Source organism: Ranitomeya variabilis, chromosome 2, assembly GCF_051348905.1.
Source record: "Ranitomeya variabilis isolate aRanVar5 chromosome 2, aRanVar5.hap1, whole genome shotgun sequence".
NCBI classification, from domain to species: domain Eukaryota; kingdom Metazoa; phylum Chordata; class Amphibia; order Anura; family Dendrobatidae; genus Ranitomeya; species Ranitomeya variabilis.
Genome location: NC_135233.1, coordinates 768442545 through 768458273, shown reverse-complemented (window position 1 = coordinate 768458273; position 15729 = coordinate 768442545). Strand labels below are relative to the sequence as shown.

The 15729-nt window shown below is 42.1% G+C and overlaps 1 protein-coding gene across 3 annotated transcripts in view; it reads right to left on the bottom strand.

Moving 5' to 3' along the window:
* The window catches only part of BACH2 (BACH transcriptional regulator 2), a 397444-nt gene that overhangs the window by 165259 nt on the left and 216456 nt on the right, over nt 1-15729 (bottom strand). Inside the window, exon 1 of one of the 3 annotated variants that reach the window (XM_077289721.1) lies at nt 9138-9318. The exons of the other annotated variants lie outside the window; for them this stretch is intronic. The gene's annotated coding sequence lies outside the window, so the exon portion shown is untranslated. Of the gene's footprint in view, nt 1-9137; nt 9319-15729 lie in introns of those variants that run through there. 3 annotated transcript variants of the gene reach the window in all.

Genomic DNA, 15729 nt, shown 5'->3' with positions numbered 1-15729 from the left:
TGGTATTATCAACTTTAGCAAAGGAGGAGGAAATTTCCTTCATTACACTATTTCGGCAATTTACTAATATTTAAATAAAAATAGGACCAAACGTACAAAGCTAGAATCGTCACTTGTACAGTCTTGATTTAAAAGAAAGGTAAAACAAACCAAATTGTACTATGATGTCCAATAGTTGCATCATTTATGGCAGGGTAGTACATTATTATAGATGTTCAATGAGAATGCATCATAAAATAAAACGTTTGGGACAAGTTTGCTGTTCTATAAACATACATGCAAATACCCCTTCCTGACAACAAAAATGTTGGCAAGCATTTACTAGCAATAACACTGTAATAAGGGAGTCATGAAGCAGGTTGCCCTGGTACATTAAAATGAACTGATTTTTATATATGACATTAAAGCTGTGTTTCTGGTTCTCTGGCTGATTATTAAAGCTTGAGGGGCAGATCTTTGTCCATGGTCTGATAAACACTATTATCTCTATACAAAATACATAGACAGCACAAGGATGAAAGCAACTAAATCAATTTAACGTTCTGTCACTGTATATTTATATGTCAAAATGCTCACTGCATATCGGTAAATGATCTTTATTTCTCTTATAACTGGGAATGCTATTTAGACATATTTCAGTCAGACGAATCAGAAAAATAGCCTACTAGTAAGGAAAAGCCCAATAGGGAAACACTTCAACTATATTCAGTTACTTGCGAAAGTTTTCATGCCCTTGGATTATAATCTTATAATCTTTGTTAGTGAAAGGAAGTTCACCTGTTTGCAATCAAAGTGCCACATGGTCTGTCAGTATATACACACCTTTTCTGAAAGACCACAGAGGCAGCAACACCATTAACCCCTTCCCGACCCATGACGCCTATGTGGCGTCATGGAATGATCGCATCCCTGCAGATCGGGTGAAAGGGTTAACTCCTATTTTACCCGATCTGCAGGGAGAGGGGGAGTTGTACTTCAGCCTAGGGGGGGTGGCTTTGCCCCCACGTGGCTACGATCGCTCTGATTGGCTGTTGAAAGTGCAACAGCCAATCAGAGCAATTTGCAATATTTCACCTATGAAAATGGTGAAATATTGCAATCCAGCCATGGCCGATGCTGCAATAGCATCTGCCATGGCTGGAAATCATGTTCTGGCCCCCCCCACCGCCCCCGATCTCCTCCCCAGTCCTCCGTTCTGTCCGGTACCCCCCTCCGTCCCCCTGTTCGCTCCCCCGTGCTCCTGTCCGCTCCCCCGTGCTCCTGTCCGCTCCCCCCGTCCTCCGATCCCCCCCCCCGTGCTCCGATCCACCCCCCCACCACCCCCTCATACTTACCGATCCTCCCGAAGTCGGTCCGTCTTCTCCCTGGGCGCCGCCATCTTCCAAGATGGCGGGCGCATGCTCAGTGCGCCCGCCGAATCTGCAGGGTGGCAGATTCGTTACAAGTACATTTTGATCGCTGTGGTAGGTTCTACCACAGCTATCAAAATAAAAAAATAATAAATAAACCCCCCCTTTATCACCCCCATAGGTAGGGACAATAATAAAATAAAGAAAATATTTTTTTTTCTTTTTCCACTAGGGTTAGGGTTAGAACTAGGGTTAGAACTAGGGGTAGGGTTAGGGTTAGGGGTAGGGTTATGGCATGTGCACACAGAGCGGATCGGCCGCGGATCCGCAGCGGATCGGAAGCGGATCCGCAGCGGATCGGCTGCGGATCCGCAGCGGATCGGCCGCGGATCCGCAGCGGATCGGCCGCGGATCTGCAGCGGATCGGCAGCGGATCCGCAGCGGATCGGCAGCGGATCCGCAGCGGATCGGCAGCGGATCGGCCGTGGATCCGCAGCGGATCGGCCGCGGATCCGCAGCGGATCGGCAGCGGATCGGCCGCGGATCCGCAGCGGATCGGCAGCGGATCGGCCGCGGATCCGCAGCGGATCGGCAGCGGATCCGCAGCGGATCGGCCGCAGATCCGCAGCGGATTGGCAGCGGATCCGCAGCGGATTGGCAGCGGATTGGCCGCGGATCCGCAGCGGATTGGCCGCTGCGAATTCGAAGCAGTTTTCCATCAGGTTTACAGAACCATGTACACCTAAGGAAAACCAAATCCGCTGTGCCCATGGTGCGGAAAATTCCGTGCAGAAACGCTGCATTGTATTTTCCGCAGCATGTCAATTCTTTGTGCGGATTCCGCAGCGTTTTACACCTGTTCCTCAATAGGAATCCGCAGGTGAAATCCGCACAAAAAAACACTGGAAATCTGCTGTAAATCCGCAGGCAAAACGCAGTGCCTTTTACCTGCAGATTTTTCAAAAATCGTGCGGAAAAATCTCACACGAATCCGCAACGTGGGCACATAGCCTTAGGGTTAGGGTTGGAATTAGAGTTAGGGTTGGAATTAGGGCTAGGGTTTGAAATAGGGTTAAGATTAGGCTTGTGGTTAGGGTTACGGATAGGGTTAGGGGTGTGTTGGGGTTACAGTTGTGGTTAGGGTTGGGATTAGGGTTAGGGTTGGGATTAGGGTTAGGATTAGGGTTGGAATTAGGGTTACGGTTGTGTTGCGGTTAGGGTTGTGGTTAGGGGTGTGTTGGGGTTAGGGTTGTGATTAGGGTTATGGCTACAGTTGGGATTAGGATTAGGGGTGTGTTGGGGTTAGTGTTGAAGTTAGAATTGAGGGGTTTCCACTGTTTAGGCACATCAGGGGTCTCCAAACGCAACATGGCGCCACCATTGATTCCAGCCAATCTTGCGTTCAAAAAGTCAAATGGTGCTCCCGCCCTTCCAAGCCCCGACGTGCGCCCAAACAGTGGTTTACCCCCACATTTGGGGTACCAGCGTACTCAGGACAAACTGGGCAACAACTGTTGGGGTCCAATTTCTCCTGTTACCCTTGCAAAAATAAAAAATTACTTGCTAAAACATAATTTTTGAGGAAAGAACAATTATTTTTTATTTTCACGGCTCTGCGTTATAAACTTCTGTGAAGCACTTGGGGGTTGAAAGTGCTCACCACACATCTAGATAAGTTCCTTCGGGGGTCTAGTTTCCAAAATGGGGTCACTTGTGGGGTGTTTCTACTGTTTAGGCACATCAGGGGCTCTGCAAATGCAATGTGACGCCCGCAGACCATTCCATCAAAGTCTGCATTTCAAATGTCACTACTTCCCTTCCGAGCCCTGACGTGTGCCCAAACAGTGGTTTACCCCCACATATGGGGTATCAGCGTACTCACAACAAACTGGGCAACAAATATTGGGGTCCAAATTCTCCTGTTACCCTTGTGAAAATAAAAAATTGCTTGCTAAAACATCTTTTTTGAGGAAAGAAAAATGATTTTTTATTTTCACGGCTCTGCGTTGTAAACTTCTGTGAAGCACTTGGGGGTTGAACGTGCTCACCACACATCTAGATAAGTTCCTTGGGGGGTCTAGTTTCCAAAATGGGGTCACTTGTGGGGGGTTTCTACTGTTTAGGCATATCAGGGGCTCTGCAAACGTAACATGATGCCCGCAGACCATTCCATCAAAGTCTGCATTCCAAAACGTCACTACTTCCCTTCCGAGCCCCGGCATGTGCCCAAACAGTGGTTTACCCCCACATATGGGGTATCAGCGTACTCAGGAGAAACTGGACAACAACTTTTGGGGTCCAATTTCTCCTGTTACTCTTGCAAAAATAAAAAATTCTGGGCTAAAAAAATATTTTAGAGGAAAGGAAACACATTTATTATTTTCACGGCTCTGCGTTATAAACTTCTGTGAAGCACTTGGGGGTTCAAAGTGCTCACCACACATCTAGATAAGTTCCCTTGTGGGTCTAGTTTCCAAAATGGAGTCACTTGTGGGGAGTTCCTACTGTTTAGGCACATCAGGGACTCTGCAAACGCAACCTGATGCCCGCAGAGCATTCCATCAAAGTCTGCATTTCAAAACGTCACTACTTCCCTTCCGAACCCCGACGTGTGCCAAAACAGTGGTTTACCCCCACATATGTGGTATCAGCGTACTCAGGAGAAACTGGACAACAACTTTTGGGGTCCAATTTCTCCTGTTACTCTTGCAAAAATAAAAAAATTCTGGGCTAAAAAAATATTTTTGAGGAAAGGAAACACATTTTTTATTTTCACGGCTCTGCGTTATAAACTTCTGTGAAGCACTTGGGGGTTCAAAGTGCTCACTACACATCTAGATAAGTTCCCTTGGGGGTCTAGTTTCCAAAATGGAGTCAATTGTGGGGAGTTCCTACTGTTTAGGCACATCAGGGGCTCTGCAAACGCAACCTGACGCCCGCAGAGCATTCCATCAAAGTCTGCATTTCAAAACGTCACTACTTCCCTTCCGAACCCCGACGTGTGCCAAAACAGTGGTTTACCCCCACATATGGGGTATCAGCGTACTCAGGAGAAACTGGAAAACAACTTTTGGGGTCCAATTTCTCCTATTACCCTTGGGAAAATAAAAAATTGTGGGCTAAAAAATCATTTTTGAGAAAAGAAAAATTATTTTTTATTTTAATGGCTCTGCGTTATAAACTTCTGTGAAGCACTTGGGGGTTCAAAGTGCTCACCACACATCTAGATTAGTTCACAGGGGCTCTCCAAACGCGACATGGTGTCCGCTAATGATTGGAGCTAATTTTCCATTCAAAAAGCCAAATGGCGTGCCTTCCCTTCCGAGCCCTGCCGTGCGCCCAAACAGTGGTTTACCCCCACATATGGGGTATCATCGTACTCAGGACAAACTGGACAACAACATTTGGGGTCCAATTTCTCCTATTACCCTTGGGAAAATAAAAAATTCTGGGCTAAAAATCATTTTTGAGGAAAGAAAAATTATTTTTTTATTTTCACGGCTCTGCGTTATAAACTTCTGTGAAGCACCTGGGGGTTATAAGTGCTCACTATGCATCTAGATAAGTTCCTTGGGGGGTCTAGTTTCCAAAATGGGGTCACTTGTAGGGGAGCTCCAATGTTTAGGCACACAGGGGCTCTCCAAACGCGACATGGTGTCCGCTAACGATTGGAGCTAATTTTCCATTCAAAAAGTCAAATGGCACGCCTCCCCTTCCGAGCCTTGCCGTGCACCCAAACAGTGGTTTACCCCCACATATGAGGTATCGGCATACTCAGGAGAAATTGCCCAACAAATTTTAGGATCAATTTTATCCTGTTGCCCATGTGAAAATGAAAGAATTGAGGCTAAAAGAAATTTTGTGTGAAAAAAAAGTACTTTTTCATTTTTGCGGATCAATTTGTGAAGCACCTGGGGGTTTAAAGTGCTCACTATGCCTCTAGATGAGTTCCTTGGGGGGTCTAGTTTCCAAAATGGGGTCACTTGTGGAGGAGCTCCAATGTTTAGGCACACAGGGGCTTTCCAAACGCGACATGGTGTCCGCTAACGATGGAGATAATTTTTCATTCAAAAAGTCAAATGGCGCTCCTTCCCTTCCGAGCCTTACCATGTGCCCAAACAGTGGTTTACCCCCACATGTGAGGTATTGGTGTACTCAGGAGAAATTACCCAACAAAATTTAGGATCCATTTTATCCTGTTGCCCATGTGAAAATGAAAAAATTGAGGCTAAAATAATTTTTTTGTGAAAAAAAAGTACTTTTTCATTTTTACGGATCAATTTGTGAAGCACCTGGGGGTTTAAAGTGCTCACTATGCTTCTAGATAAGTTCCTTGGGGGGTCTAGTTTCCAAAATGTGGTCACTTGTGGGGGAGCTCCAATGTTAAGGCACACGGGGGCTCTCCAAACGCGACATGGTGTCCGCTAAAGATTGGAGCCAATTTTTCATTCAAAAAGTCAAATGGCGCTCCTTCCCTTCCGAGCCCTGCCGTGCGCCCAAACAGTGGTTTACCCCCACATATGAGGTATCAGCGTACTCAGGACAAATTGGACAACAACGTTCGTGGTCCAGTTTCTCCTTTTACCCTTGGGAAAATAAAAAATTGTTGCTAAAAGATCATTTTTGTGACTAAAAAGTTAAATGTTCATTTTTTACTTCCATGTTGCTTCTGCTGCTGTGAAACACCTGAAGGGTTAATAAACTTCTTGAATGTGGTTTTGAGCACCTTGAGGGGTGCAGTTTTTAGAATGGTGTCACTTTTGGGTATTTTCAGCCATATAGAACCCTCAAACTGACTTCAAATGTGAGGTGGTCCCTAAAAAAAATGGTTTTGTAAATTTTGTTGTAAAAATGAGAAATCACTGGTCAAATTTTAACCCTTATAACTTCCTAGCAAAAAAAAAATTTGTTTCCAAAATTGTGCTGATGTAAAGTAGACATGTGGGAAATGTTATTTATTATCTATTTTGTGTCACATAACTCTCTGGTTTAACAGAATAAAAATTCAAAATGTGAAAATTGCGAAATTTTCAAAATTTTTGCCAAATTTCCGTTATTTTCACAAATAAACTCAGAAATTATCGACCTAAATTTACCACTAACATGAAGCCCAATATGTCACAAAAAAACAATCTCAGAATCGCTAGGATCCGTTGAAGCGTTCCTGAGTTATTACCTCATAAAGGGACACTGGTCAGAATTGCAAAAAACGGCAAGGTCATGAAGGGGTTAAGCAAGAGACACCACTAACCAAACACCACCATGAAGACCAAGGAGATGTCCAAACAAGTCAGGGACAAAGTCGTTGAGAGGTATAAGTCAAGGTTGGGTTATAAAAAAAATCCCAATCTCATCAAATGGAAAGAACATGGTTCCACAACAAAACTTTCCAAGAGAGAGACACCCACCATATCTCTCAGCCTGGGCAAGGAGGTATTATTCAGAGAGGCGACACAGAGACCAAAGGTAACCCTGAAGGAGCTGCAGAGTTCGAAAGCAGAGACTGGAGTATCTGTCCATACGACTACAATAAGTTGTACACTCAATTGTGGTGGCCTTTATATAAGAGTGGGCAGAAAAAGGCCTTTACTTACACATAAAAATTGTAGGGCTCGTTATTAGTTTGCCAAAAGACATGTGAGAGACTCCCCAAATGTTTGGAGGAAGGTGCTGTAGTCAGATGAGACCAAAATTGAACTTTTTGGCTACCAAGGTAAACACTGTGTGGCACCAAACCACCACAGCTCATCACCCCAAAAACCAAGAACAGCATCCAAACAGTGAAACATAGTGGTGGCAGCATAATGCTGTGGGGATGTTTTTGGTAGCAGGGACAGGAAAAATGGTCTGAGTCGTGGGGAAGATGGATGGTGCAAAATACAGGGATATTCTTGAGTAAAACGTCTTTTACTCTGTCAGTTATCTGAGACTGGAACGGCGGTTCATCTTCCAACAAGACAATGGCCCAAATCATATTGCTAAAGCAACACTCGAGTGGTTTACAGGGAAAGGGGTAGATGTTCTGGAGTGGCCTAGTCAAAGCCCAGACCTTAATCCAATTGAAAATCTGTGGTCAGATATGAAAATTGTTGTGGTCAGATATGAAAAAACATCTAACTTGAAGGAATTGCAGCTGTTTTGCCTTGAAGAATTGGCAAAAATCCCAGTGGCAAGATGTGGAAAGCTCATAGAGACTTATCCAAAGAGACTTGCAGCTGTAATTGCTGCAAAAGGAGGCTCTACAAAGTACTGACTTTAGGAGGGAGTGGAGAAGGGTGGGTTGAATAGTTATTCATGCTGAAGTTTCCAGTTCTTTTGTCATATTTATCATTTGCTTCACAGTAAAAAAAAAAAAAACATATGTTCACAGTTGTAAGCATGTTCTTTACGTGAACTGATGCAAACCTTCAAGAAAAAAAACATTAAAATTCCAGGTTGTGAGGTAACAAAACACGAAAAATTCCAAGCTGATAAATACTTTTGAAAACCATTGTAGGTACACTCAGCCTGAGATAGGTAATATCCAGGACAAAAGAAGTGAACAGGACTAGAAATAAAATGAATGCTTTATTAAGCAACATAAGAATAAAAAGAATTAAAATCAGAAAAGATGCTTACAAAACAAAGCACACAGTAATGCGCCCATTAACAAACTGGAACAACCAAACTACAATAGAGGTGTAAATATAGGAAGATTAATGCAAGTCAAACAGTGGACAGCTATAAACACTATTAGCCAGCAAAAAATATAATATAGGTACAAAGTATTACCTGCTGGTCTAAGTAAACTGTAAGCCTGGCAGACAACTATCATACCGCGTCCCTCTACCCCTCTTTGGGTGGAGGGAAGAGAGATGTTTCAGTCAGAGCAGACATGAGAAAATCAACAACTGATTTCCTAAAAATCAATTTAGTGTAGAAAAATGATTTAGATTATATTAAGGAATCCTTGATCGTTCACACTAGAACTCCGTTCCATTCTATTCTAGTTTTTCTCCGCAAGAATTGTGCAGGGCAGCTTGCTATACTTGAAAAATGTCAGAAACCTCAGGATCCAGGAACCTTTTCAGCATTACTATTTGGGAGAGCCAAGTTCTTTTTGCATAGGATCCAAGTCAACAGAGACATTCCAGAGCCATTGAAAGTATGAAGGATCGATTGCTTGAAAATGGATCCTTCATACATGTCATGCCATGATGGTGCCATGATGGAGCAAAAATGTAAGGCTTCATTATTGCCTATTCCAGTAACTCATCTTGGCACATACCAAATACCAATTTGCGAGAGTCATTAGTCATTTGGAAGGATCTGCACATTGAATGTTTTTTAGACGTCCTACCCAACCTTACTCTGACATCTACCCACATTTGTCCCTCATTTTCCTTCTTTATTTTTCACAAAAAGAAACAAAAGAAATGTGCTAAATCTTGGATGTTTTGTCACACGTACCCATGGTGTAAAATGAATACCAAGTTTATCAAATCTTTTAGGAATCCCACTTAAGATACAGATGACAAAACCTGTGTGTAGAGTAGTATTCCTATAAACTTCAGCTGTCACGTAACAGAAACCTGCAGTCACAGACCCCGAAATAGTAAAAAAGAAATGTCGCCTGTGACCAAAGTCCAAAAACACCATAAGTGGTAACTACACATGTACTTAAGAGCAACATAGGACTTCAGTAATTATCTGTCTACACATAGATATACTGTATGCGTCTCTACGAATGTGCCACGAAGAAGCTCAAGAGAAAAGCATTCAACACCCCAGGTGTTCCCCCACTCCTACCTGGAGCTCACTGGCAGACGTTCATCCTAAATTAGCGCAGACATAGAGGAAACTATACCAACTTCTTAAAGTAGCCTTCTGTACTCCGTGCTCCGGCATCACAAACACTAAAGGAGAAGTGTCTCATACATGGGTGCATTAGTCCGCCTTCAGACACTGAATGACTGTTTTATTCTGAATCTCTGCTACACTGGAAGTAAAACTCATGTGGTTAGGGGAAATGAAGGTGTTTCCATGAGGCTGTATTGTACCAAACACATAATCAATTAAAAAAAATGTGCCTAAAAAAACTCCCTGTCTGAACATCATTTCAGACAAACTACTAAAAAGGTGAATAACTTTGAAAATATTTTTTTTTCTTATTACTTATTTGGAATTATTTTAACTTTCTGTTAAAACTCCAACACAAAGAGAAAGTAAAAAAATGGTGCATTCTTCGAATCTATAAGCAGGTTATTTACACTTTGCCAAAGTTCATGTTATTTCAAAGGGTTGACCAAGTGTAGGACACTGATGACCTTTACTTAGGGTCAGGTTCTGACACTTAGAGCCATCACTGATCAGCTGTTTTCAAGTCTGCTGACTGGCCAAAATACATAGTGTATGGATAGGGAGCAACACAGCACTGGGCGCCATGTAGTGGCCAGTCTGGGGTACTGCAGTTCTGCTCCTATTGAAGTAAATAGGTGCGCAGGAAAGAAACAGTGAAAGGTGGCAGAACACCACAAGCTCTACATCCATTTATGTACAAAAGGCACTTGGATAGCGTAACACATGTAAAAATGTTCAACTCTTGTTAAGGTACATGGGGACTATAGCGAACCAGTTATTTTCAAGTCCAGCCACAAAGTCTTAATAGTAAGGAGATCTGGGTATAAACTGGCCACTGCTGATCAACGTAAAAAAAGTTTAGTTAAGCCCGCTATGATTTAAAGTAATTACAATGAAACACAAGATGTCCTTTTTCACGACACCTTCTCATGCAGGCAGCTTTTCTTTCTGCTTAGTAAGTTACATAGGCAGAGAACTGAACTTGCACTGCCTCTCTGCCATTACTTCAGATACCATGTTACCAGGTTTTCTAATCTGACAGCATAATGTAGAGACAGAGCCCGATTCCAGTGATGTGTCACTTACTGGGCTACTTGCTGCACTCTAGAGAAAATCACTATTATCAGCAGGAGATTATCACCAGAGATCTACTAAATCTGCTGTCACGTAGTCCTTCATATTCATGAACTCTGTGCATCCTCACCCTCACTACTGATTGGCCACTTTTTGCCTACGCACAGTGTACCAGAAAGCTGCCAATGAGTCATGTGGGCGGAGTTATACAAAGTAAGTGATACATCGGTGGAATCTGGTTCTCTGCCTCAACATTTTTCTGCTTTCAGATGGGGTTGCACAAACCTTGGGACAGATTAATATAATCTACAATGGAACGTTCTCCCAAGACTTCTTACTTGTTGGAGCTAATTAAAATTGCCCATTGGGGTGTCAGGTCTGTTTAAAGGTACCATAATTTTTCCAGGCAGTATGTGCAAATGACTGGAAAACACTAATAATAAGTCATGTAACAGGATCAAAGAAGCTATAAAACTTATAAAAGAGACATATATCCACTAGTAATAATTAAACAAAATGGTTTTATTGAGCAATCTACTATATAATTGTCTAAGGGTCACTTCCGTCTTTCTGTCTGTCTTTCACGGAAATCCGAAGTCGCTGATTAGTCGCGGCAAAACAGCCACAACCAATCAGTGACGGGCACAGTCTGGGGGCAAAATGGCCGCTCCTTACACCCCGTAGTCAGTGCCCGCTCCCTACTCCCGTCCAGTCAGTGCCCGGCGCCCGCTCCATACTCCCCTCCAGTCAGCGCTCACAAAGAGTTAATGGCAGTGTTAACGGACCGCGCTATGCCGCGGTGTAACGCACTCCGTTAATGCTGCTATTAACCCTGTGTGACCAACTGCGTATGCAGCATCAATAGTAAAAAGATCTAATGTTAAAAATAATAAAAAAAATAAAAAATAGTTATATACTCACTGTCCATCGGCCCTTCAGATCCAGAATAGGCCTTTCCCGCTCCTCGCGACGCTCAGGTGACCGCTCCATGCATTGCGATCTCGCGAGATGATGACGTAGCGGTCTTGCGAGACCGCTATGTCATCATCTCATGACACCGCAATGCACTCTTGGGACCGGAGCGCGCGAGGAGCATTGGTAAACGCTTCGCCTGGATCCGGGGGCCAACGGAAGGAGAGTATATAACTATTTTTTATTTGAATTATTTTTTTTAACAGGGATATGATGCCCACATTGTTATATACTATGTGGGCTGTGCAATATACTATGGGGGCTGTGCAATATACTATGTGGCTGTGCTATATACTTTGTGGGCTGTGCTATATACTACGTGGGCTGTGCAATATACTACATGGGCTGTGCTATATACTACGTGGGCTGTGCAATATACTACATGGGCTGTGCTATATACTACGTGGGCTGTGCAATATACTACGTGGCTGCTATATACTACGCGGGCTGTGCTATATACTACGTGGCTGTGCAATATACTACGTGGCTGTGCAATATACTACGTGGCTGTGCTATATACTATGTGGGCTGTGCTATATACTACGTGGGCTGTTATATACTACGTGGGCTGTGTTATACACTACGTGGGCTGTGTTATACACTACGTGGGCTGTGTTATACACTACGTGGGCTGTGTTATATACTGCGTGCGTGGGCTGTTATATACTATGTGAGCTGTGTTATATGCTACGTGGGCTGTTATAAACTACGTGGCTGTGTTATATGCTATGTGGGCTGTTATACACTCCATGGGCTGTGCTATATACTCCGTGGGCTGTGCTATATACTCCGTGGCCTGTGTTATATACTTCGTGGCTGTGCTATATACTCTGTGGGCTGTGCTATATACTCCGTGGGCTGTGCTATATACTACATGGCTGCGCTATATACTACCTGGCTGTGCAATATACTACGTGGCTGTGCTATGTACTACGTGGCTATGCTATTTACTACGTGGCTGTGCTATTTACTACGTGGGCTGTTATATACTAAGTGGCTGTGCTATATAATACGTGGCCGGCCGCAAACAATCAGCGACAGGCGCAGTCCAGCCGCGAATTGGCGCGGGATTTGAACCACGCTTCGCTAATTGGTCGCGGTTGGCCAAATCCTGTGTATTCAATGTATTATTCTAAAATCTTCATAAATAAACTACATACATATTCTAGAATACCCAATACGTTAGAATCGGGCCACCATGTAGTATATCATAAAAATACTTCATATACACGTAGGTATGATAAAAACAAACAAAAGTGGAGCCACATAGTCCATATTGTGAGAGTAGCATCTACTAAAATATGTAAAAATAAAGTATATATATATATATATATATATATATATATATATATATATATGTTCAGTGAAGTTGTAAAGGTGAAAAGATTATTATAGATAATAGTAAAGTGTAACCAAGGTGCTTGCTCATAAAGAAAAAGTGTGTATTAATATCTCATGAATTTAATAAGAACACCAGTTATACCAGTAAAGGAGGTTAAAAGAGATTCAAGATAGAATATCACAGACATAATGAAACAGAATGAGGCATATGGAATAGCAGAGATCCCACTTTCTTATATGGGGGCTTTCCTATAGGGGACTCTGGGCTAAGCTAAATTTGGACTATAAAACAGACCCTCATTATCACAATAAAAAAATATGTTCTCCCTATTTTCCTCCTCTAAATGTGGGGTGAGTCTTATGGCCCGCTGCGCCTTATAGACCGAAAAATACAATATGTATACTTTTTTTGACATATTGTAGTAGTTTTTTGCCCCATATCTGATGTTACTCTCACAATATGTAATATGTGGATCTACATTTGTTTCTGTTTTTTTATCATATCTATGTATATGTAAAATATTTTTACGATATATTGCTCAATAAAACTACGGTATTTTGTTCAATTACAAGTAGTGTATATAAGTCTCTTTATAGGTTTTAACAGTACAAACATGTAAATGCATGTGAAATTAATGGCTATTGGCGAATTAAACCAAATGACAACATGTAACATGTAATGAGGGTAAAGGAAGCCAAGTCCCTGGGCTAAGATGCAATAATGTGTTAAAAAGAACTTTTCAATAAACGCTGAAAAAAAAGAAAGATACAAAAGAAATGACATTAAGAGGCTTTGACTGGCAGATCTTTAATTGAAGTGCAGTAACCTAGTAACCAAGTAGAAAGACCTTTAAAGGTTTTCCCCAAGATCCTATTAAGTGCATAGCCCTATATGTCCTAATGACAGCTATCACAGGGCTGTGCAGTGTAGGCTTTCATGCTACTGATGAAGTAACCTGCAGAGATTGACTTACTATGACACTTTTTTTCTTCATTATTTCATGATCGTCATAATAACATTATATACAATGTACATTTTTCTTTTACCTTTTTTTGGCTAATACCTATAAAATTGCATTTGAAACAAATTGCTAGTGTCCAAAGCCACAATTAGCATTCCATCAGAACTGGAAACATGATAATTTCCAAATACTTATATTACTAGTAATAGTAACTGTATGTTATACAGAAACTAACTGGGGAGAGTTGGACAAATAACTGGTTTCCAAATAATTTGAGTAAAACAAGCCTAGCTCACAGATTACAGCACTCTATAAATGTCAGCCATTAAAGGGAATCTGTCATCAGGTTTTTTGCTACTTCAATGAAGGCACCATAATGTAGAGAAAGAGACCCTGATTCCAGCGATGTATCACTTTGATTACTGGGTGCAGCAGTTGTGATAGAGTTTTTAGATGTAGCAGAGCTGAGAAAGCTGACCCCGCTCACACCACTGATTAGCAGCTGTCTGCGTACATCTTATACTGACAGTAAGCTGCTAATCAGTGGAGGGCGGAGTTGGAGAAGGATGCCTGTGAGCTGTAGTCTGGCAGTGATAATCTCCTGCTGATAAAACACTTGAATTGAAACAACAGCACACAGCATAATGAGTGACACATTGCTGAAATCAGTGTCCCGGCCCCTACCTCATGTTGCCCTCAGATTAAATAGCAAATATCTGCTGAAAGATTCTTTTGAACCAAAATGTAAAGGACGAATATGGAAAAAAAGAGAAAAGCACTTGGGGAGGACCCAGGCTAAATGAAACTCTCTTGATCCAAGCCTGATGTAAATGCTGCATACTTTTCGTGTGTTTGGTCCCTATTCAAAGAATGCTTCTTCACTTAACTATAAACTCACCAAGAAATTCTAGACACAGTTGAGTAGGAAATACAGAACATGAGTGTTTCTTTGGGGTTAATGGCCAAGCAATGGATGCTTAAGTAAGCTTACATGACTTGTCACTATTTTTGATGAGAAGCAAAGTAAGATTGATTGCTTAGATGTAATGTGACAATTGAAGGTAAAGATGGAAAACCAGTGAGTAACAATGAGTGCTAGTGGTGTAAAATTACCAGTTGGTGTATCTGGATTGTTGATTTTGGGCACAAAAAGCAGGTGCAAGTGTATAATTCGGAAACTATTTCTGCAGAATTCTTAGATCATTTGGTGGACAAAGAAGAGAATTGACACAAAAGACCGTTATTTGCGTGGCAGGTATGCCTTGAGATTGTAGAAGCGAGGAAGCGGCATGGAAATCACATGCTGTCATAGTAACAACCCCAACCCCGTCCTCTACATCTGAGTACGGAAATACAGACCGATGAGCTTGGAGTGAAGAAGAATGGAAGAAACAGATCTCAGGAATCATGTTCTAACTTACATACAATTCTAAAAGATGCCATTCAGCAAGCAGAGATGGTGATGGCCCTGGATATAGAAAAACATTTTCATGATTCTCCTCCAACTGAGCTCTATGGCCAACAACCTAACCCTACCGCCAGGATAAGTGGTAATCAGAGATGTGCTGATTCACACAAAATCACCCATCTTTAGTAAAGCCAGAAAATGGAAAAAGGACAGATTAATTATAAGATCGTCTCAAGAGTTCATTGACAAACCACTCACATCTCTGGTGAGCTTTAGATCATCATGCCTAAAGTGGAGACAATACAATATGAATCTTTGTGACCTTCTCTACAGGAAGTCAAAGAAATTCTTGTATCCTTTAACCAGGAAGCATATTCCCAAAAATATATACAAAAATGTGTTTAAAATGATATACAAACAAAGCCCATGCTTCCGTATATATCACCTGAAACAAATGCTTGCACCGCTTTCTAACCTACATCTGCCCTAAATGTTGTCTTATCTCCATATAATATACTATAAGAGACAAGTATCGATGACAATGACAGAACACTAGGCAGTGAACCGTGGCTGTCACACTTCAGATTTATTGGTCAGGAGACAGCAGAACACATAGTGTAGCGAAACAATGCGAGAAAGAACAGTCATCATAATCTGGACTTATTGAACTTAGCTGCGCTCTGAATGATGATCTACATGGAAGTAATGGCTATAAATATGCTGTCACGTGTTTAGTGCAACAGAGAGAGGCCAGGAGACCGCAGCGTCTGATTTCCCGTACTCC